General features: G+C 42.3%; 1 protein-coding gene and 1 non-coding gene across 2 annotated transcripts in view; one reads left to right on the top strand and one right to left on the bottom strand.

Annotated features, from left to right (window-relative positions):
• Positions 1-23997, top strand: part of LOC120852630 (colorectal mutant cancer protein) — a 311627-nt gene that overhangs the window by 37033 nt on the left and 250597 nt on the right. The window lies entirely within an intron of this gene.
• On the bottom strand, positions 20783-20854 carry TRNAC-ACA. The gene has a single exon. It is a non-coding gene; the product is annotated as a tRNA-Cys (tRNA).

Genomic DNA, 23997 nt, shown 5'->3' with positions numbered 1-23997 from the left:
TATAGCATGCGATATAGGACACATGCTATATCATTTCTCTTGGGTAAAGACCTAAGAGAACCTAATAGCTGGTCACATGGAAAGTAGGTATTCAGCGTTTTAAGAAACTTCACAACTGTTTTCCAGAGCGATTGTACCATTTTACAATCCTACAAGCAGTGTAGGTAGGATTCTCATTCTTCCACAGGCTCGCAAAAATTATATAACTTTCAAATTTCAGTGTTGGTATCTATAAGTGTGTATCAGAACACAGCCACACCCACTTGTTTGTATGCTGTCTATGGCTGTGTACCCGCTACAATGACAGAGTAGTCGTGACAGAGACCACAAGACCCAAAGTTAAGCTGTGCACTATATGTATGCTGGCCTAAGAAAGCATTTGTAGTGGACATTTATGTTATAAACCCTATTAAATACAGAAAATCGCATCCCCGAGGATCCTTTCATTTTTGTTTCCAAAGAGGACTAAAATCCGCTTGTCTTTCCCAGAGCATCCCTGTAAAAGGAGAGGTTAAACAGATCAGACGCATGGCTTAGGCAGTCACACGGTTTGGCTTCTAGTTGTTATTAGAAGTTTTTTCTTTTTTCCTCCTTCAAATATAAGTCCGCTGGCCTACCTTCCTTTCGTTTTTCACTTCCTTCAGTTATTTTGCATTTGTCACTTTGAGGTGTGAGGTTTGCCTCTGTGTGGAACTGATATGAAAGAGTCAAGCTGTTTTCTGCAGCACCATAAATGTCTCCAGAAAATTAAGATGCTCCTGGAGATCACCCCTTAGGTGATAGCTGTATTATAGCTTTTGCTTTTCAGAATGGCTTCCCTGCAGTCAAATTATTGCTGTCTTTTCACCCTGTCCTCGAGTTGTTACTGTGAGAAATGAAATGATGCTGGACATGTGTGCTTCTCAGTGGGAGTTTTAAACAATTTGAAAATGCAGTGTCTTAACAATGCCACTTTTGCAGCTTACTACATGGAGATTTGTTGCATCAAACCCATAGTTCTTCAGCTATCTGAGGGAGTCAGGGAGACTATTGATTAATCAATAGTAACCAAAATCACTGCAGATGGTGACTGCAGCCATGAAATTAAAAGACGCCTACTCCTTGGAAGAAAAGTTATGACCAACCTAGATAGCATATTCAAAAGCAGAGACATTACTTTGCTGACTAAGGTCCGTCTAGTCAAGGCTATGGTTTTCCCAGTAGTCATGTATGGATGTGAAAGTTGGACTGTGAAGAAGGCTGAGTGCCGAAGAATTGATGCCTTTGAACTGTGGTGTTGGAGAAGACTCCTGAGAGTCCCTTGGACTGCAAGGAGATCCAACCAGTCCATTCTGAAGGAGATCAGCCCTGGGATTTCTTTGGAAGGAATGATGCTAAAGCTGAAACTCCAGTACTTTGGCCACCTCATGTGAAGAGTTGACTCATTGGAAAAGACTCTGATGCTGGGAGGGATTGGGGGCAGGAGAAGAAGGGGATGACAGAGGATGAGATGGCTGGATGGCATCACTGACTCGAAGGACGTGAATCTGAGTGAACTCCGGGAGTCGGTGATGGACAGGGAGGCCTGGCGTGCTGAGATTCATGGGGTCACAATGAGTCGGACATGACTGAGAGACTGAACTGAACTGAACTATGATTCTTGGGCATAGCAGCCAGTATCTGATCCAGAGTTAATGTACTGAGAAGATGTCTTTTTTGGTACATTCCATGTCCTTCTCTTTTGCCGTCAGCTTCCATTCCCATGAATGGTTCTCCCATCACCATCATTTAGGTTTAGCTGCAATCTGTCCTAACCAGTCAAGTTGGAGAGCTATCTGTCCTGACTCCAGCAGATGCTGCTAAACTGTCGGTTGGTTTAAAAGAGACACCAGTGCTCCAGTTGTTAGGGCCAATCTCTTTGCTTTCTCTTTCCTAACTTGAGAATACCAACCCCCCTGCCCCCCCACCAGCTGCCCACGAGGTGAAGAACTCTGGAGACTTAGGGTCTTGCCAGCTCTTTTCTGCCAGGATGAGGGGGCGGGGATAGTGGTGGTTGTTCTACACGTGCACTGATGGTTTTTTTTGAAGGGAATAATGGACAGTAGAAAAATACCCATACGGGAAAAAGCGTTTCTCAAATTAAATTTTGACAAATATGCCAAAATTCCAACATTTTTCCTCCATGTAAATGGAGGCTCTGTTAGCCTGCAGTTACTTCCTGCATACACATGGAACTGTTAGGTAGTTAGAATAGGAAACAGAAGTCTAGAATGGCGGTGGCTAAAAGACAAGGAAGGGAAAAGCCCACGAAAGTAGAACAAAGGAAGGTCCGAGGACCGGAGTGAGGACCTCAGGTAGAACAAACAACACCCCTGGCTAGCCCAATTTACATAGGACAGGCCCAGAGAGAGAAAAAACATATAAAAAGAGGAGCCAAAGGGCTGGGGGTCTCTTTCTCCAGCACGCCGGGGCACTCTTTACTTCGCGTCTTTGGGTCGACATGCCCTCATGCCTCAAGGATAGATTTTCCTGCTATTATCTATAAAATAGAGCTGTAACACGGAGCTGTAACACTGATTTGTCTAAGAGCTATAACGGTCCGTTCGAGACCCGAGAGCTATGACCCGCTGAGGGGGCTTTAATGTCCATCATTCCAAATCTTTGTTATGATGAGACAGAACCGAGGGAAATACACTCGCCTGACAGAACCTTCTGCACTTCCTGCATACACATGGAACCTTCTGCAAGGTCTTGGGGGGTCTCAACAGGTGGACCCTGGACCAACGGTGTGACCGTCATGGGGGCACTTGTTAGAAATGCAAAGTACTGTGTCCCCATTCCAGCCCTGCTGAATCTGAAAATCAGGAGGTAGGCCCAGGAATTTGTTTTAAACAACCTCTCCAGGTGATTATTTATTTACTTTTGGCTGTGCGGGGTCTTCCCTGCTGTGCAGGCTTTTCTTCCGTGGCGGCAGGTGAGGGCTGCTCTCTAGGTGCAGGGTGCAGGCCCCTTGGAGCGGCTTCTCCTGTTAAGAAGCACGGGCTCTAGGGCACTTGGGATTCGGTAGTTGCAGCTCTCGGGCCCTGGAGCAGTCTCAGTGCTCATGGTGTACAGACTCGGCTGCTCTGCGGCAGGGGGATCTTCCTGGAAAGGGATCGAACCCATGTCTCCTGCATTGACAGGTAGTTTCTTTCCCACTGAGTCGCCAGGGGAGCCCTCTCCAAGTGACTTGGATTCATATCCAAGTTTGAGAACTTCTTTAGCACCAAACTAGTCCTAGCTGAGGACTAGTTACTTTTCCTTCAGTTTCTTTATTTTTATAAAACAGAGACAACCATCTTTCCCTTTCAGAGTCATTGTGGGGACTAAGATGATGAGTATAAATATTTGCACATAAGTACTTAGTAAACAACAACTGCTCGTATTTGGTATCATCTTTTAAAATGTATGGCGATAGATAGGAAATAAAGCATAAAAGATGGGCTCAGCCCTAAAGAGTTTGCGGTGAGTAAAGGTGCCCTACATATGAATAATTATCTGATATCCAAAAATGGTAATAACCTTGTCAACCCAAGCTAAGAGTAATTTCTTTGACTTTCCCCCTTTCTGATGGCAAATGTAATAGTTGGAGAAAGTACAAGTAGTAATGTGCCTAGATCCATGGAATTGACATTGCTTTTTACTGGGAATCTGTATTCATAGCCATATGCTAAAGAGATTTAAGAGGCCTTAAAGTAGAGCATCCTAGGGAGTGTCTTTGTTTGCGGGAAAATTAGGAGAATAAACCTTTGCTTTTCTATAGCTGGTACTTTATTTTTTAACTTAATTTTTATTTTATCTTGGAGTATAGTTGATTGTCTTAGTTTCAGGTGTACAGCAAAGTGATTCTGTTATACATATACATCTATTTATTTTCAGATTCTTCTCCCATATGGGTTATTACAGAATATTGAGCAGAAGTTCCCTGTGCTATACAGTAGGTCCTTATTGATTATCTGTCTTCCATGTAGTACTGTGTATATGCTAATCACAAATTCCTAATTTATCTCTCGCCCCACCTTTCTCTTCTGGTAACTATAAGTGTATTCCAGGTCTGTGACTCTGTTTCATAAATCAGTTCATTTGTATAATTTTTTTGTATATTCCACATACAAGTAATATGATGTTTGTCTTTTCCGGTCTAACTTTTTTAACTTAGTGTGACAGTCTCTAGGTTCATCTATGTTGCTTTCAAATGGCATTACTTCATTCCTTTTGTGGCTTATCTTTTATGTTCTAGTATTCCATTGTATATGTATGCATTCACATCTTTATCCATTCCTCTGTTGATGGACATTTAGGTTGCTTCCATGTCCTGGCTATTTTAAGTAGTGCTGCAGTGAACACTGCAGTGCGTGTATCTTTTCAAATTATGGTTCTCTCTGGATATATGCCCAAGAGTGGGATTGATGGGTCATATGGTACTTCTGTTTTTAGTATGTAAGGATCTTCCATACTGTTCTCCATAGTGGTTGTAGTAATTTACATTCCTACCAACAGTGTGGGAGGGTTCCCTTTTCTCTACCCCCTCTCCTACATTTATTGTTTGTAGACTCTTTTTAATTCTTTGCCTCTCCCCTGAATTCCTGACACGTTTGTAGACTCCTTGATGATGGCGGCTCTGACTGGTTGTGATACCTCATTGTGTTTCTTTAAGAATTAGTAATGTTGAGCATCTTTTCAGATGCTTTTTGGTCATCAGTATGTCTTCTTTGGAGATACTTGGAAGATCTCAATAGCTCTTCCATCCATTTTTTTGACTGGGTTGTTTGTTTTTTTGGTGTTGAGCTACATGAACAGTTTGTATATTTTGGTGATTAATCCCTTGTGGGTTGCTTTGTTTATAATATTTTCTCCCATTCTGAGGATCATCTTTTTGTTTTGTTTATGGTTTCCTTTGCTGTGCAAAACCTTTTAAGTTTAATTGGGTCTCCTTTATTTATTTTTGTTTTAATGTCCATTACTCTAGGAGGTGGGTCTAAAAAGATACTGCTGTGATTTATGTCAAAGAGTGCTCTGCCTATTTTCCTCTAGGACTTCTATAGTATCCGGTGTTACACTTAATAGACCTTGTACTGTAAGAAAGCTGTTGAGACATACATGGAAAGTTAATGCTTTTGAGTTGGTGTAAGAGATTGGTTAATCAATCTTTTCCGTTCTCCCCTTGGGAGGAGTTTTATTGAGGTGTACTTTTCCACTCTTTATTAGCAGGTGAGTACATGAACACATGAACCCTTGAATTTTTTTAATAACCAGATAGCTTTGTTTATTGAGTGTCTGTGTATATCATTTAATGTTACTGGAGTGAAATGAAGTGAAAATCTCTCAGTTGTGTCTGACTCTTTGTGACCCCACATACTGTAGCCCACCAGGCTCCTCTGTCCATGGAGTTCTCCAGGAAAGAATACTGGAGTGCGTTGCCATTCCCTTCTCCAGGGAATCTTCCCGACCCAGGGGTCAAACTCAACTTTCCTGCATTGCAGGCAGATGCTTTATTGTCTGAGTCACCAGGGAAGGCCTAATGTTACTCAGTACACGAACGTCATACTCTGAAAGTAGACTTCAGGAGCTACACAGCATTGTGCAGATTCTATAATTAAAGAAAATGTTTTAGATTTTGGTTAAAACCAGTGTGTTCTAGCAAAATCTTAAAAGGAGAGTCTTTAGGAAAAAATGCATAAAGATTCAGGCTTACCTTCTATGCCAAAAGATAGAGCTTAAACCCTTCCATGTTAAGGGCGTACACTAGGATTTGTGTTTCATTCTTGCTTGTCATTGACGGTGAACTCAGGTTGTTGGGCTTTTTTTAAGTTTAAATCAAACAAAGATAAATTACGTTTGTTATAATGTTTGTCAGGCTACCCCATAAGTGTTCATATTTGGTATTAATGACTATTTGTAAATTCTTTTCTGCCTTCTGCTTAAGAAAAAGCTTTGGAGTTGTTTTTATGGCTTGTTTTTGTCAGAAAACAAAACAAAACCTCAAGTAGAGATACACAAACTTCTAAAAGCAGAGCTGATACGGTAATATATTGGCATTTTTGCTCCTTTTTCTTCCCACCTACAATGAGTGTTTTCTCATGCCATTAAATTATTTGTAAATGGTATAATGACCACATAATTCCTCATAAAGATGTATCCTAACTTAACTAATATCTTTTAAAGTACTTAAGCCATTTGATATTTTCCCAGAATTAAATGAGCCTATAACTTCAAGAATATATTTTACTAGTGATAAAATTTGAGCTGTCAAAGGAAAAGTGAAAATTGGAATTTTGGAAACCTTATAAATTGTGGTTGACAGCTTTTCAATACCTAAAGATATTTTTACTAAAGCTGGCAATAGTATTAATGAATGTGATTTTTGTAATACTTTGTAAAGAAATGTGTCACTATTAGAAGATCTGCATTGAACCAAGATTTTCCTAAATCGTGCCTGGGTAAAAGATCCTTTCAAAGTACAGGATGGACTTTTGGATTTTAATACAATAAAGTACAGAGAATTTCTTTCAGATTCCACATCGCATTTAATTCTTGAGAAATCACCCTGGGAATTCCATGGTGGTTCTGTGGTTAGAACTTGGCACTTTTTCTGCTGTGAGCCTGGGTTCAATCCCTGGTCATGGAAGTAAGATCCCTTGGCCTGACCAAAATAAATTCTTTTAAAGAAATCACTTAAAAAAAAAAAAAGAAATTACCCTCATCGTATTGTAATATGTACTCATCAAGCTATATGCCTTAAGTATGTCCAGCTTTTTGTATGTCAGTTCTGTCTCAATCAACTTGTTTAAAAAGAGAGAGAAAAACTATGGATTTCATTTTAGGGAAGCACTGAAGAAGCATCCACAGTCATCTGAAAAGGCCATTAAAATATCCTTCCATGTTTCCAACTGCATAGCTTTATGAGGCCGGGTTTTCTTCATGTACTTAAGCCTAACCAACATATCTCAACCCATTGTGTGCAGAAGCAGGAATGAGACTTTTCTGTTTTCTATTAAGCCAGACATTTATGCACAAATGCAAAACATTGCCTGATTTTTTTCACTGAATTTTTTCCTTTTGGAAAATATAGTTTTCATTAAAAGTATTTAATAAGTGATCTAAAAATTATTTTTAGATAAATCCTTAAAAAATTTCTTAATTTTGAATATGGTGAGTAGTGATAGACATGCCTCCTGTTTAACAAGAGCTCTTTGAGGTCCTCAATAATTTAGTGTGCAAGGGTCCTGACACCAAAACGTTTGAATGCCATCTAACCACTGGGTTAGATTAATTTTTTTGTTTAAAGTTTTTGAGTTTTTGTTTTTTTCCCAAGTTGGGGGTTATTGATTCCTTCTACTACTTTTGTATTTATAATGAATTCAGGTCACCTTGAAAGATAGTGTTTATTAATTAACTAAATTATTCATCTTTTTCTATCTTTTCTAGTGTTTTGTGGTTAGAGCTTATTATACATTTTAGTTGAGTTGAGGTTTGACTTTTTCTAGACCTATGGCACCTTAGTACGCACATGTGTAAAATAGATTCACTTTTATTGTGATGATGAATGTGTTCTGGGAGTTGCAATAAAGGGAAAAATAAGAGGAATATGCTTCCTCCTTTCCCCAAGTTTAAGCTGGTTCCTAAAGGTAAAGAAATAAGTGGCTTCAGAGCTGTTTTTGTAAATGACTTCTGAAGCATATTAAGAGCACCATGCTTTCCAGTTAATTGTTTTCCTTTAGTGAATGATGATCGGAGAAGGCAATAGCACCCCACTCCAGTGTTCTTGCCTGGAAAATCCCATGGACAGAGGAGCCTGGTGGGCTGCAGTCCATGAGGTCGCGAAGAGTCGGACACGACTGAGTGACTTCACTTTCACTTTTCACTTTCATGCACTGGAGAAGGAAATGGCAACCCACTCCAGTGTTCTTGCCTGGAAAATCCCAGGGACGGGGGAGCCTGGTCGGCTGCCATCTATGGGGTCGCACAGAGTCAGACACGACTGAAGCAACTTAGCAGCAGTAGCAGCAGTGAATGATGATAAGTCTACTGTGGCTTGGAGGTGAGAGTGGAGTCCATTACCCAGCAACTCTTTTCAAAGACTGTCTTCTAATCCATTCAGTAGACTTACAGAATGAGTTGTCAGGATTGAATGACTGTGAAGGACCATCTTGGTCTCTGAATAGTATTTGGATAAATGAAAAAGATGACAATGTTCATTTTTCAAATGGGATTTATCTGTAACAATGGGGCATCTCATAAATGACTAAGAAAGGAAAATAAATGCCTTATTCTATTATGGAGTTATTTACATGGATCCTTTAGGGGTGGGACCTTTCTCTAAGAAAATTTATTTGACTTCAGTTATTAGAGGATTTAACAAGAATGGGGTTTTGTGGGGTTTGGGGTCTTGCTTTTTTCTATTGTAAATCATAAAAATGTGGGTGGTTTTAAAATAAAACACCTTTTAACCTTTTTATCCAAGCACATGATGTATCCTACAAATTAAATAGATCCCTTAAAGATCTTCTGATATAAGAATTTTAATGGAAGGCAAAAAAAGCATAATTATGTGGTCAAGCAGAGTAGTACAGTCTCTTAATTTGCTGTCAAATTACTTTAAAAGTTTTAATTAGCATAATTAAGTAGAGTTTAAGTGATAAGATATACTACTTTATGTTTTTTATATGTATTTCTCTCCGTGAGTCACTGCATTTAATAGGAGCCTTTCAATTTTAATTACCTCCTCTACTGTTGGCCAGGCATGAGGCACGAATCATAACAACATGAATAAGTGGATAAGTGCCACTACAAGCCAAATTGTTCCCAACCTCACCTGAGCTCTCAGTGCTCTTAAGTGATTCCCTCTATTGTCCTACTCTGTTGGCTTTCAAATATCTTGACTGGCACCCACGGAAAGAACATTTTACATCACAATTCAGTATACACATAGGCGTGTTATAGTAGCTTATTATATACAGTGATTGTCTTCACTGTACTCATGGTACTCCGTTTTTTTAAAAAACATCGATTTCGGAAACTTTTGCCATCAGTCCACTGAAAATACCAAGTTGGGCAGCTCAGTCTGCCACACTCTCCCTGGTGATCATCTGCTGTCTCTTCTGCTCTCATGTCTGACCCCTTCTCGCAATGTTAGCAAATGCCCTGGCCTCCGGCTTTGCAGTGAGCGAGCCACTGAGCTGTGACTTTCTTGGCTTGTCACTAACCTGCGAGTTTCTGCACTGGTACCATCCATTCATCTGTGTGCTCCCTCCGTTCGTGGAAGAGGTTTCTTTTCCCCACCTCTGCTCTAGATACCACTCTTTGAACTGTGGCCCCACAGACCATGCTGGGTCAGTGTGAGTGGCAGTTGTGACTAGGGTGTATGACACATGCCCGTGAACCTTAAAATGGAAAGTGCTCAGCCCCATAAATCCCCAGATGCTTATGTATCTTGATACCACAAACTTCTGGTGACCTCCACGAACAAGATAGAAGGGATGAGGTAAAGAGAGTCTGTGACAAACACTGGTGCCACCGAACCTGGGGAGAGGGGTAATGGAACGTGCTGACCCTCCTGCTCGGTTGCACCACCTGCTGCAAAGATGTGAATTGAAACTAGTCACCTTGGCGAAGTCAAGAGAGGTTGTCATTTGGCTTTCAGAATGATTTGTTTTTGCTTTGCTAGCACTTTCAGCAAAATAAGCAAGAAGCTGGTATGGTGTAGAAATAAAGCAAAAACTGTCATTATCCCAGGTTTAAAGGCCATGGTGACTTTTCTCAGACTTGAGGCTACATTAAGTATCTGTGTCTGGTTGAAAGAGTGAGTGGCAGTGTTTGTAGGAATCACAGGACTCTTAAACTCTGTGACTGCCCTTTGGAATCCTGCTCGAATATCTCAAACCTGTGCTCCCCTGAGTTCTTAATTTCAGTCTGTCTAACGCACAGGGATTGGAAGGACTTCATTGGAAGGAATGATGTTGAAGCTGAAACTTCAATACTTTGGCCACCTGATGCGACGAGCTGACTCATTTGAAAAGACCCTGATGCTGGGAAAGATTGAGGGCAGGAGGAGAAGGGGATGACAGAAGATGAGATGGTTGGATGGCATCACTGACTCAATGGACATGAGTTTGAGTACGCTCCGGGAGTTGGTGTTGGACAGGGAAGCCTGGTGTACTGCAGTCCATGGGGTCACAAAGAGTTGGACACCACTGAGCAACTGAACTGAACCGAAATGCACAGGGAGACAGCTTTCCTGAACCTGAACTCCAAGTTCCTTGACTATGCCATTTTGTGTCTTGCCGCTAGACTTTTATAACATTATTTGTTTATTTGGCCTCACAGGGAAGCATGCAGAACTTTCCCAACCAAAGATTGAACCCGGGTCCCCTGCAGTGGAAGTGTGTGGTGTTAACTGCTGGACCACCAATGAAGTCCCATGCCTCTAGCCCTTAGCATGTGCTGTTTCTGCATCAGGAGAACCCATCCCAACAATATCTTATTTTTTTTAGGACTCAGTCCTTGACCACCACCCTCAAAGTCCCTGTTCTTTATTTGCATAGCGCTGTCTAATTTGCCCTCTCTCGGAGTTGATGTAACATGTTGTAACAGCTTAGTGACTCTTCCCTTTCTGAACCCTGACTTTACCCCGCTGGCCTCACTAAGACAGAAGCCATTTGAGGGCAGATACTCTTATTTTCTGGAGTCTCCACAATATCTGGCATAGCCTCTGACCTAGTAGATGCTCGTTTAGTATTGTTAGAAGACTGAAATAAGCAGTGCTAGGATGATGATGGGCTTTTTGATTCAGATAGTGTGGAAGGATCTAGCTGCCTATTGCATGGAAACTGGGGAGGTGTGTGCTCACTCAGTCGTGTCTGACTCTCTTTGATCCCATGGACTGTAGCTGCCAGGCTCCTCTGTCCATGGAATTTTCCAGACAAGAATATTGGAGTGGGTTGCCATTTCCTCCTCCAGGGGATCTTCCTGACCCAGGAATTGAACCTGTGTCTCTTGTGTCTCTTGCACTGGCAGGCAGATTCTTTACCACTCCGCCAGCTGGAATAATTCCATTAAATAGAAAAGCATTGGCACAGCTAAACAACGTGCTGGTTTCTTTTGAATTAGAACCTTCCATTTGGATTCAATTTCCTTGGGGTGTGGTAAATTCCCAGAACAGCAGGCCCACCCAGTTTAAAATACAAATTCATTCAAGGCAAATATTATTTGGCTTATCTGTGCTGTTATCCAGTGAATATTAAGAGTTTAGTGGTGAGTAAAATGTTGATATAGCTGAATCAGACCAAACAAGCACTCTTGCATTTTAGAGTTTATTATGTTTTGAAATATTACTAGATTGTCCTAAATTACTTCCTTTACTATGTTTGTATAACACAGTCCCATACTCTGACAATATTCTATGTGTTTGTAAACTATGCCCCATTTTACTGGGGCCCACAAGGGCAAATGCAGTGTCTTATTAGGCTTGTTATGTGTCCCATGTTCAGCACAGAAATTAGTCTGTGGTTGCGGCCAAGTAAGTGGTTAAATGAAAGCTGTGGGTCCCTACACAACATCCTGTTCCTCCTGAGACCAAAGGTTAAAGACTTCATCTTTGATTGTGACTCTTTTTTCCTCTGGAGCAAAGTACAAAGAAAGTATGTATTAGTCAGATCTTTCTTGCCTGCAAGAAAGGGAAACTCAACTCTATCTGGGTTTCATTCAAAATAAGAAATTGATTTCTTGTTCTAGTTAAGAATGTGTTCCCAACAACAACAATAAATATGCAGCTATTATCTTAAATAGACAGCGGTTTAGTTTTCTCTTGTAGCAAGAAGCCTGAAGGAAGTCCATCCAAGGCTGGTGGAGTCACTCATGGAAATAATTTCAAATCCACCTTCCTGCCTCACCATTCTTAATATGTGGTTTTCATCATCAGTCACAAAATGTCAGGAAAAAAAAAACAGGGAATGGAAAAGTGCGAGATTTCCTATTTTGCAAGTCTTGCCTTTTTATCTTACAGGCAACCATCCGAAGAACTTCAGTGGCTCACATTTCCTTGGCTCTAACTGTGGTCAGGTTGCAAAAAGGGCTGGTAAATCAAGGGTGGAAAATGGAGATTTACTCAGCTAACAGTGACTACCACACTTTTACATCGGGAAAATTCAAGCACATGGTTTGCTTGTTTTCTTGGTTGGATCGAGGCTCTCTTTAAGTGGTCTTCAAAAATATGAATGGATCATCAAATTGGAATCCTATGTTGTTAACTAAGTAAGTGTAGGTTACTTGAAGGAAGATGTTCTGAACATCTGAGTAAAATTGTCACTTTATGTGTGGTCATTTGCTTAGGATCTTGGCACACTTTTGTTTGGTTCACATATGTATGGGCCACAAAGTTCTTGTATGGCCTTGTTCTTCTCGGACTTTCTAATTGCTTGTTTTCTCATTAGCAGAAGTTATGTCTGTTCTCTTCCTCTCAACACTATAATTTGCTAGTTGTACAAGTTTTTGAATGCTTTATGATGAACTAACTAAACTTTCTAAACTTGCTTACCCATTTGTCATCTTGAATTTTTTTTTAATCTTGGATTAATTCTTCTTAGAGCCTTTATCTTCCTCTTAGATATATTTTTAATTTTTCTGCAGTATATTTTGAAAGTTTTCAGAAAGACTGCATGGCAGGTATATTTTGAACCCATGCTGATCTGCCCTCTTAAGCTTTAACTGGCAATTTGGCTGAGTATGAAAATCTGCATCAAAATATCTTTCCCTCAGCATTTGAAAGGAATTTCTTTCTAGCAGTCAACGTTACCGAGTCCGGGCCTTCATATAGACCTTTTCTTTGTAAGTTTAGATGTGTTTTGTTTCTCCTTGATACTGTGACCTTTTATGAGACTCTATCTTTTCTCATCTGTTCTGCTCATTGCCTGTGAGCCTTCTAATCTGAAGACTTGTTTTCTTTGCTATCTTCTCTTGCCTTTTTTTTTTTTTTAAAAGTAAGTTCAATAGATTGATGTTAGACCTCTTGGGTTAACTCTTTATCAAACTTTGTCTTTTCTCCTTTCCCCCACACCTTCCCAGTTTTCTGGGAATTTTATCTACTCTTTTATCTCAGCCCTTCTATTGAATTTTTAACTTCAAAAATCCAATTTTAATTTCAATATGTGCTTTTCCTTATCATAATGTTTTTGCTTCATGTATATATGTTTTCTAATATCTTTGACTATACTCAGATTCCCCCCTTAAATTCTCTTCTGCTTCATGAATTAGTTTCCTCTGGGATTGGTTCTACTTGTTTCATACTAGTCTTTCTCTGTTCCTTTGTTGTTGTTGCTCAGTCGCTCAGTCACATCTGGCCCTTGGTAACCCTTTGGACTGTAGCCAGCCAGGCTCCTCTGTCTGTGGGATTTTTCAGGCACTAATCCGGGAGTGGGCTGCCATTTCCTCCTCCAGGGGGTCTTCCCCGACCTGGGGATCAAAGCTGAGTCTCATGCCGCTCCTGCACTGGCAGGCAGATTCTTTACTACTGAGCCACCCGGGAAGCCCCTTCTTGTTCAACTTTGAACAAAAATCTGATGATGCTTGATTACCTATCCAGATTCATAGCAAAGACCTAGATTGATTGTTATAGAGAGCTGACTTAATTTCTCTCCTCTTACAAACAGCTGCTACCCCAGCTGACCTTCCCCTTCATCAGGAGGGCTGTACTCTGACGCTGAGGGAGGAGGATGTGAAAGGCCAGGTTTCCCTTGAGGATGTGTCCATGCGTGGCCAGCAGGACAAGTTCCTTCCAGAGGTTCCTTCCAGAGGAGAAGTCCATGCTGAGGGATGCTAAGCCTTCCCGGCAGGTCACTTGCTCCCTTTGGACAGCAGACATCTGACTTCAGGCTGGGGAGGACTCTGTGCTTCCCTCGCAGGCTGCAGAAGGGGAGCTGCGGCTGTGCTGCCCATTCTAGAGCGACACTCCTCCCAGTTTCTACACTAATGCTCGCACCTTTCTACAGCCTCCACCTCCATTCTTGCCTTCACCTGGCTGTGTCCCATGCTCCACTGTGGTTAATTTCCCAATCTTCTCTCATCTCCCTGATAAAAAAATCTTTAGTCCACAGACATGCCTCAGTGGGTTGGGATGAAGAGATGGCCTGCTTCTCAATCTAGAATCCCAGGGGTAGTACAGTTTTTAAAACATATTAAATATTTTTAAGGAAGATAAAAGGGAATTTTATTTGAGCCAAATGGAGGATTCTAACCCAGGAGACAGATTCTCAGAAATCTCTGAAAACTCTTCCCCCTGCTAGAAGTGGAAGGCACCACCATACACATTTTCAAGACAAAGAATAAAAACATCAGAAGGATATATTAACAGTTTACATAGTAAAACTTACTGTATTTCTGAGAAAACAATACTCACATGGTAAGAAAAATCCTTCAAAAAATACAGGAGGGAAAAAACAAGCAAAATACAGGAGATTCTGGGGAAAACAAGCCTTCCTTAAACCCAGGCTCCTGATCCTCAAACCTGCCCCCATCCCACCCCCAGAGGCAGCGCCTGTCAGCAGTGCCCCGCGTTCTTCCAAAGAGCTGACAAAGTGCTCCTTGAGGAGAGCTCGCTTCGAGCTGTGTGGCAGGGGCTGGGGTGGGAGTGCGGTGAGGAGGGAGAGACGGGAGGGCGGGAGCGCCGCGGTGACGTCAGTGGTTCAGGCCGTGGCCGAGGGGCCGCACTGAGGTCGTGGTTGGGAGTGAGGGGTGAGACATTTGGAATTCCGGGAGGAGATACAGCACCCGGCCACTGCTTAGGCGTCCGGGGAGGCTGAAGTAAATGAGAGAAGTGGGTTACGGGGAAAAGAAAGTAGGCTCCATAGCGATTCTGTAGTGGATGGAGGGTGGGATTTTATTTCCATTAACCCAGGGACTTGACAAAGAAGTTGAATGCTCTGTTTGTCCCCGATGTCCATAAAACCTTAATAACTGGCTGTTTCTGGGCCTGTTCCTGTTCCCCGTACACATCCCCTCAGGCTGCCAGAGCGTTTCTAAGACGAACATTCTAAAATAATTTAGCAGTGACTGTGCGTTCTTCCCTCTTCCTATAGAGGAGAGGCTGCAAACAGGAAACTCAGCAACTGAAAGTCTAGCCTGTGGGCATAGTTGGTCAGGCACAAACTGTGTTTTGTTTTCTACTTGAGGTAACATGTTAAATATTGAGACCACCCCCCCCCCCAAAAAAAAAAAAAAAAAAAACAACCTTGCGTGGTTTGCAGTCTTCCTCACTGTAGTGAGTGGTCAAGTCTGAATGGCTGCTGCCCCTGTAAATGGGCTGTACCTTCTCCAATTGGCCCAGCCCCTGTGACTCACTCAGTTACCTGCCAAAACCCTGCAGTCCTACATTAGTCATCCAGGCTCTCAGAGAACCTCCTGCAGAGGATTCTGAACCATCAGAGCAGCTGTCTCTGTCTTGAAGTTTTTCTTAGTACACTCCCCAGTGGTACTTTTTTTCTAAGTATGAACAAATGGGATATTATGGAAATTTAAATTCTAAAAATTGGAGTCTAACCTAAGCAAACCAGACTCTTGTTTGAAAAGAAAAATGCAGGCAGTACTGATTTAAAGTTATACAAAAGAATACCTTTTGGCTTGGCCATACTTGTGTAAATATTCCTGGTGATGTGGTCTGCAGAGCCGCCATTCACAAAGGCAGCGAAGTGACAACTGGAAATCTCTTTCTGAGGTTCATAAGCTCAGAGGCTGGATAACTTAATTTTCCTCTGGCCAATAGCAATACGTTAACATGCAGGAAAGGGAAGCCGAATAAAACAGCTTCAATTGTATTGTTGAAGGAGCACTCTAAGAAATCCTTCTGGATAAAATCCCTGCCTCTTAAATCAGTAAGGAAAAAGTATAAATCCCTGTGTGACATAACAGTTGGAAAAAAGATCACCAGTTACAATTGTTTATTGGAATGATGTGCCCTAAATTTACGCGTTTGGGGGAGGGCATGCTTTTCTAAGACCATCCTAGGGAGTTCCCTTCATGCGTGTAGGTTGACCTTGGACTAACCCCAAGATTTCCAGTCACCAGCACGTAGGAAGTGGAGGGCGTAGTATTACACATGCTTGGATTCTAGCCCATTAGAAAAAGGCACATGTGTTTTCCCGTGTTGGCTGTCTTTGTCTCCAGTTTTGAGTCACTCACTGACTATTTGATCTGAATTCCCCACGCCGCTTCCATAAACATTCACATGCACTCCTCAGGAAGTGTGTGACATAACTTGGTGATTGATGTTTGGATTCCAATAGCAAGAGCACATGATCGCAGAAAAGGTCTGGACATATAAGTAACTTGTGTCAGTTTATAAAGGCCCACATCTCAGCATGTAAAAGAATGGATGTCGGGAAGCAGTGTGCTGGTAACAGGGTGAATTGGGATGATGACCCAAGGAGCATGGATTCTAATCTCAGCACTGCTTCTGTGCTGCCATGTAACCTTTGAGCAGATTTTCTCTACATTCCCTTTTCCTTGGGCATCAACTAAAGCGGTTGAAGGGCTTCCCTTGTAGCTCAGTCGGTAAGGAATCTGCCTGCAATGCAAGAGACCCGGGTTCGATCCCTGGTTTGGGAAGATCCCCTGGAGAAGGAAATGGCAACCCACTCCAGTATCCTTGCCTGGAAAATCTCATGGCCAGAAGAGCCTGCTGGGCTGCAGTCCATGGGGTCCCAAAGAGTCGGGCATGACAGAGCGATTGAACTGGTGATATTCAAGGCAGTATTCTATCTCTGACACTTGAGCAGTCATTGACTCTCATCATCTTTGCTTGAGAAATTGAGGCTCCTGGGGAGAATGCTCCTTCCCGGCTGGCTGATCAGTGATACCAGTTAGACTCCTCTCCCTGATAAAATGACAGAAAGGCTTGTGTAACTGGGGACACTAGTGAGTCTTCACTGACCATCTCCCCCTCCTCCGTGTGCCATTTGTCTGGAGACACTATGGGACGCAGGACTGATTTTATGGGGAGACAGTCTTTTCTGTTTGGGTTTCAGGCCAGGGAGTTCTGTTCCTTCCAGAGGTTTCTCTTTCTACTTCTCTCCTTTTTTTTTTTTTTTAAAGCGTGTATTTATTTTCGGCTGCATTGGGTCTTGCAGCTTCCGGGACCTTCATACAGAGCATGGGCTTCTCTCTACTTGTGGTTTGCAGGCTCCAGAGGGCTCAGGCTTCCATAGTTGCTTAGTTGCACCGTGGCCTGTGGGATCTTACTTCCCGGACTAGGGATTGAACTCGAATCCCCTGCTTTGGAATGTAGTCCAGTTTCTCTTATTTTTTGAGAGTGACTCCTGAGAAATTCTAGAATATTTCTTTTTTTCATTTTCCATTTTTGTTTTCCTCCTTAAAAACTATTCTGGAGTGTGAGAAGGCTAGCAACATCACAGAGGCTTGGTTGAACAAATGGCAAAACCAAAGAATTACAGGTAGACAGTGACTGCAGAATAAGACACAGTAGGGAAGAGGGCCTGAAGGCCATCTGCATCCATCTGATAGATGTGTCCAGACTGGTTCTGGGTGAGCTGGTCTGAAAAGCAGAGGAAGCGTGCTGCCCTGCATAGCTCTGCTTCCTGCCCTTGAAACCCACAGAGGCAGGTGTGTTGTACCTGCCCCAAACACACAGAATGTGCAGAGGCATCCAGATCTACCTGAGCCCGTCGACAGGTGACCCAGGAGGAAGGGAGAAGATTCAAGGAACAGCAAAAGAAGAGTACAGGGCTTTGTGCCCTGTGATTCAAGAGAGGAGGAGATACAAGGAGAGGCAATAACTAATGAAGCAACAGCAGGGCCAAACAGGAAAGAACAGGCCTGGAATGTAAGTAAAGGGTGAGAGCTGGCCAGATGTGAGAGGAAATTTTGTCATTACTGAAAGCTCTGAAGGAAAAGAATGAGTGTCTGACCTGGACCCTGGGGAGGTGGAGGCAGGAGGGATTGCTTCTCTTCTGACTTGTCCTCGATCAAGCCCTCCTGTCCTCATCTCTCCCCTGACCTCTGCATCTTTCTGTCCTCTGTTTGGTTCTGAGCGGATTTTTATGTTGTTGGGATGGGCATTGGAAGGAGAATGACTGTTGTAGAGCACACGGCTGGGACTCGGCCCTGCCCTCCCTCAGCTCATCACTTCCTTCCTGAACCAGCGGAGAGTGTGGTGTTCAGTCGGGCTTTTACACGAGAGAGCGAGAACCAGACCACAGTGTTGTCTTGTTCCTGGTGCGGAGAATTTTTTGTAAAAAATCAGAACTATACTATTACCATGAGATAGGATGGGGGGTGATCAGACCAAGAAGACATGACTTATGTCCCTTTCAGTGTTTAGTAGACCACCAGTGTTTCCCTACTAAGGAAACTGCAGAAGCAGCCAGATCATTTCTTATACTGTCCTCATATCAACTTCAGTTAGAAGTAAAATGTATGTTATGTTTACTGAAGCAATGAGGCAGTGGTAACATGTGATAAAAGCTAGTACTGCACTTACTCTGATTCACATTCTGCAGGAGGTCCTCACTCTAATCTCAAACTGCTTGTTGAAAGCAAGAAGACAACAAGCTGAGGGTTAGCACCCTCTATTGCGTTCCTGGCTTCACTGTAAATAAACTGAAGCTGCTCAATGAGATGGGAAGAAGCTGAAAAAGAGAAGCTATTGTCTCTCATTAAAGATTTTTCAAAAACATCCTCTAACACAGAGCCCCAGCATCGTAGAATGTTAAGTCTGGAAATGTGAGGTATCAGTGATGCCTCCTCATATTTTCCAGGTGAGAAAACAGGCTCAGAGGACCTATTCTTGTGCAAGGCCTCATAGTACCTCATGGAGAAGAGCGTAGTGATGAAGGGTGTAGAGGAGCCCTCTTTAAAAAAAAAAATTTTTATTTTTAAAAAAATTATTTTTTGTTTTTGCTGTGCTGGGTCTTCGTTGCCTTGCAAGGGCTCTCTCTAGTTGCAGTGAGCAGGGGCTCCTTTTCATTGTGGAGCTCAGGCTTCTCACTGCGCTGGCTCCCCTTGCTGTGCAGCACAGGCTCCAGGCCTGTGGGCTTCAGTAGTGGGGGCGCCTGGGCTTAATTGCCCCTCGGCACATGGAATCTTCCTGGACGGGGGATCGAACCTATGTCCCCTGAATTGGCAGGCGGGTTTTTAACCACTGGACCAGCAAGGAAGTTCCCAGATGAGCCTTCCGACAGCCTGGAGCACAGGGGTCTGCCACTCATTAGCTTGTGTCCTTGGACAAGCTCCTGCACCTCTCAGTGCCTCAGCTGCTACATTTAAAAGACGAGACTAATAGGACTCCCTTCACAGCCCTGTCACTGGAGTTGAGTTCATTAGCACAGGTCAGATGCGGAGCACAGTGCAGGAACCCTGTTTCCTGCCTGGCACCGTGGAGCTGGCATCACGGTAAAATCTCCAGTTTCTTGAATCACAGTGCACAGAGCCTTCTGTTATATCTCACTGCCTTTCAGATTTTGCTGATTTTACTTCTCACTCACAAATATTCAATGGAGATTATTCATATTCCCGTGTCTGGTTTTGTTTTATTGCTTACCATCAGCTTTCCTCCTTTTTCTGTTAATATCCATGATCTTCTAATCACCTCATCCAGTGTGTTTTCTCTTCATTCCTTGGCCATTTAGTGCTATCATGAAGCACCTTTCTTCATTCATCCTTTGCCTCCTCTGACCCTTCGCCTTCTGTGTTCCTTTCCTGACTTCTGCTGCTTCCTGCCACCCAACTGTGGCCTGCACCTCTGGCTGGGCTCTGGGGCTCCTCACGTGACTCAGTCACCTTCAGGGTTTGGCTCTTCCGCGTGGTGTGCTTCCTGGTGTCCTTGCAGAGATTTAGTTCAGCATTTGACATCACTCCCTCTGGTCGGGGAGACACCATCCTCTGGTATCTGGGAATATCTCGAGCCTAATTCGACTCCTCCATTTCCTTTCCTGCCTGAGTCCAGTTGATGGCTAAATCCCATTGACCTTTAAGAAGGAAAGGTCCTCCCTTCCTTTGCTTACCAGTCCCCATCCTCTCATACCTGGACTGCCCCTCTTCTCTTCCGATTCCCTGACTCCAGCCTTTCTTCAGTCTACCTTGTACTGTGTCTCCTCCAGAGTTATTCTCTTAAAAGGCTGCCTTGTATATATCATTTGTTTTTTTACTAAAATTTCTGTCTGTGCCAACAGACATCTTTACTGGCTGTCTGGTAAATAAAGTCCAAATTTCATAGCTTGGCACTGAAGGCTCTCTGTAGTCTTTGTTCTTCCTTCCTTCTCGTCCTTGTTCACGTTGTTCTCTGTTGTGTCTGAGTCATTCCAACATGTATCTCTGTGTGCTGGGCGGGGACTGTACCCCCATTTCCCTTCCCTGCTTAGACCGGTCTTGTCTGGCGCTCACCTGTTCTTTACTCTTTCTCCACCACAGCCTTCCTTTGCTGCTCCTGCTTGTTGCAAAGTTTCCCTCTCTGAATTCCTCTTGGATTTTTCCAGTGACCATATGATCAGCTGTGCTTTCATGTCTCAGCCCAGCTGTAAACTGCCCCAGGGCAAGGGTCCATCTCTGATGTCCAGTACCGTCCTCTTCATCAGACCATCTAAGAACAGAGATAGAGAGAATGGGCTTCATAATGGACTGAACTGAAGTGAAGTGAAGTCGCTCAGTTGTGTCTGACTCTTTGCAACGCCATGGACTGTAGCCTACTGGGCTCCTCCATCCATGGGATTTTCCAGGCAGGAATCCTGGAGTGGGGTGCCATTTCCTTCTCCAGGAGAACTTCCCTACCCAGGGATCGAACCCAGGTCTCCTGCATTGTAGGCAGACGCTCTACCGTCTGAGCCACAAGGGAAGCCCATAATGGACTGCAGAGTGACCCAAATGGAGAAAGCTGTTTAGGAGTCTCCCTTCTGCCTCTCCAAGTCACAGAGAACCTGACCCTGTCTCCTGAGCAACCTGGGCCTCCATTTGTGCATACTGAACTCTGAAGGGAGCTGAAGCCATTTCTCAGGTTCTGAACCGGGTATCGTGTGAATGACTCCAGGGACTGGATGTGTCATCTTCACTGCAATGCCCCCTTCCCTGTTGCGATTCAGTGGGAGAGTAGAGTGGTTTACAGAAGCAACATGTAACTTGATGAAGACAGTGTAGTGAGTTTACAAATAAAGAGGATGGGTTTTTTTCCTTAAACACAGCCACAGAAAGTGATGAGACAACTTTCAAAAAAAAGGGGGGAGAGTTCACAACTGGAGACAAAAGACAGTATCTCCTCTTAGGGTTCATTTACTTGGCTCTCAGCCTCTGTTGGTGTCCTGAATAGAATTAATTGCTGCTTCTTTCCATTCCTCCAAATTCTTGGTTGAATTGGCAAATAGCAGGCACTTGGCAAAATTGTCACTTGGCCTTATTGTTCCCCTAAAAGTGACATGCCCCTCTTTTTCCTCATGCCACTCCTCAATCTGAAAGACATAATCTGAGCTCCTTTCAGTCTCCTGGTATATCACAGCCCTTCTTTCTGCAAGGATAAGCTTTCCTCTTTCTATTCCTCTTCCTCTGAATCAAGATGAGGCTACTTTTCACAAGAAACTGCTTTTGGAAGAATGAATTGACTCCCCATTTATCAATTTTAAGAGAACATAATTTCAGTGGGTAGGGATCTCACTGTACTAAATCTCTGATTCAGGGCAAGCAAGCAGAAACATAACTGTCTCTGAAACTCTAAAACTTCTAGAATCTGAGTTACTACACAGAGTCTTAAAATTCCGGCTACACACTTTTTCCTCTGCCATTGTTTATCAGATTCTCTTCTAGAAAACCATCTTCTATAACTGAATCCAAATGTCTCTCTTTTCTACTGAAACTTCATTTTTTTTGTTGTTCTCTATCTTCCCCTGGGGAAATATTTTTGGTTCAGACCTTATCTCAAAGCCTTTCTAACAAGATCTTTTTTTCCCCTAAAGCCTCTGAAGTAACACTGCTCTCCTTGGCCCCAGACATCCAGACGTTTTCTGATCCCATTAGATGTTGATTACATTGTTGGCCCTTATTCCTGGTGACTTTTTTTTTCCCCTTTCAATGTGGCAGTTGCTGTGATTGAATGGGTTTTAAATTGTCTCAGTAGGAGTTCTTTATGGCTTGGATCTCTTTGGATTTTCCATCTTTTAGGGGGAGGGGATTAAAATAAAACTGTGAGGTTTGTCAGACGTGGGTTACTGAAACTGAGAGGCTGCACGTCCCCTGGGAAGGTTGCAGGGCAATAACACAGCTTCAGCACTAATCACTAGGAGTCTTGTTTCTCACGCTGAATTCCAAACCAACTGTTACCCTGGCGGTATGCTTACCCTAGCAGTATACTTCTTAAGAAGTTTTGTGTCCTTGATTGCTCCAAAGATACTGTGGCAAAGACTGTATTCCACTCTGCTAACCTTTCTGTGACAAGCTGTATTGCTGATGGCTTCAGCATGTTTAATTTTATCAACTTAAATTGTTCAATTGAGTGAAAATGAAAAAAAGAAACCAGATGACTTGGACAACACAAAAAGGAGGACATAAGATATTTCTTTGCCTTGCTCCTCAAGGGTCTTTGGGTTGAACCTCCATGAGAAAAAATATTTTTATGTGCTTTCCAGAAGCAAGAGCTATTCAGATGATTTAATCTAGCAAGTTTGTGTAATTTTTTTAAACCCATGTTTACTAATTATTAGTAATTTTTGTATGCTTGTAAGCAGCATTGCTGGTTGAACAGCTCCATTGCTGGAAAACTCAGATTTTTATCTGACACGTTTATTGTTACAGTAGACTTGTATCTATCTATATTAATATCTATCTATATTTAGGGAATGTTGTACTGATAAATATATAGGTGTGATGTTTGGGGATAGCAGTAAAGTGAAACATGATATTCCTAATTACTTTAGGGAGGCGTCTCTTCCCATTGTTTAACTGTCTTTACTACTAACCTCCATGAGTAGAACTCAGTAAATTCACTTAGTGAAATCATTTCTCCAGTGGGAGAGTGGATCTGAATTTGCAGTAATTTTGTTTCCTTCCTTTTGGAGTCTGACATTTTATCTTTTGACTAAGTCATGAGAGATATTCTTAGTAGCCAAATGTATTTAGAAAATGTTATTTAAGGCTGTTTTCTTTTTTTAAGCCGAGACATCTGAAGTTTTGAAATGTATAGGCTCAACTTCAGAGCAGATGTTTAGTTCATTCTCTCTCCACTTCCAGAGATTATGTCAAGTATTATATAATTTGGAGTGTTTCTTCCATTTACTCTATTAGACAATCAAAATACATTTAGTTTCTTTCTGTAAGTTTTCTTCTTTCTCTAGTTGCGTTAGGGGTAAGCTTAGGTTGTTTATTTGATGTTTCGTTTTTTGAGGTCGGCTTGTTTTGCTATAAACTTCCGGCTTAGCACTGCTTTTACTGCGTCCCATAGTTGTCATGCTTTCATTGTCATTTGTTTCTAGGCATTTTTTTTACTTCTTTAGTGACCTCTCAGTTGCTTAGAAGCTTACTGTTTAGCCTCTATGTGTTTGTGTTTTTTACAGTTTGTTTCCTGTAATTGATACCTAATCTTACAGTGTTGTGGTCAGAAAAAAAGCTTGATACAATTTCAATTTTCTTAATTTGCCAAGGCTTGATTTCTGTCCAGATGACCTGTCTGTGGGTATTAGTGGGCAGTTAAAGTCTCCCACTATTATTGTTCCTGTTGATGTCCCCTTTTATAGTTGTTAGCATCTGCCTTATGTCTTGAGGTGCTCCTGTGTTGGTGCATATATATATATATATATATATAATTGTTATATCTTTCTGGGTTTATCATTATGTGGTGTCCTTCTTTGTCTCTTGAAACAGTCTTTATTTTAATGTCTATTTTATATGATATAAATGTTGCTATTCCTACTTTCTTTCAATTTCCATTTGCATGGAATATCTTTTTTCCAGCCCCTCACTTTCAATGTGTATGTGTCCCTTGGTCTGAAGTGGGTT

This window comes from Oryx dammah, unplaced genomic scaffold, assembly GCF_014754425.2.
Source record: "Oryx dammah isolate SB20612 unplaced genomic scaffold, SCBI_Odam_1.1 HiC_scaffold_26, whole genome shotgun sequence".
Classification (NCBI taxonomy): Eukaryota; Metazoa; Chordata; class Mammalia; order Artiodactyla; family Bovidae; genus Oryx; species Oryx dammah.
The sequence above is the reverse complement of the archived record's forward strand: the minus strand, read 5'-3'. Positions and strand labels throughout refer to the sequence as shown.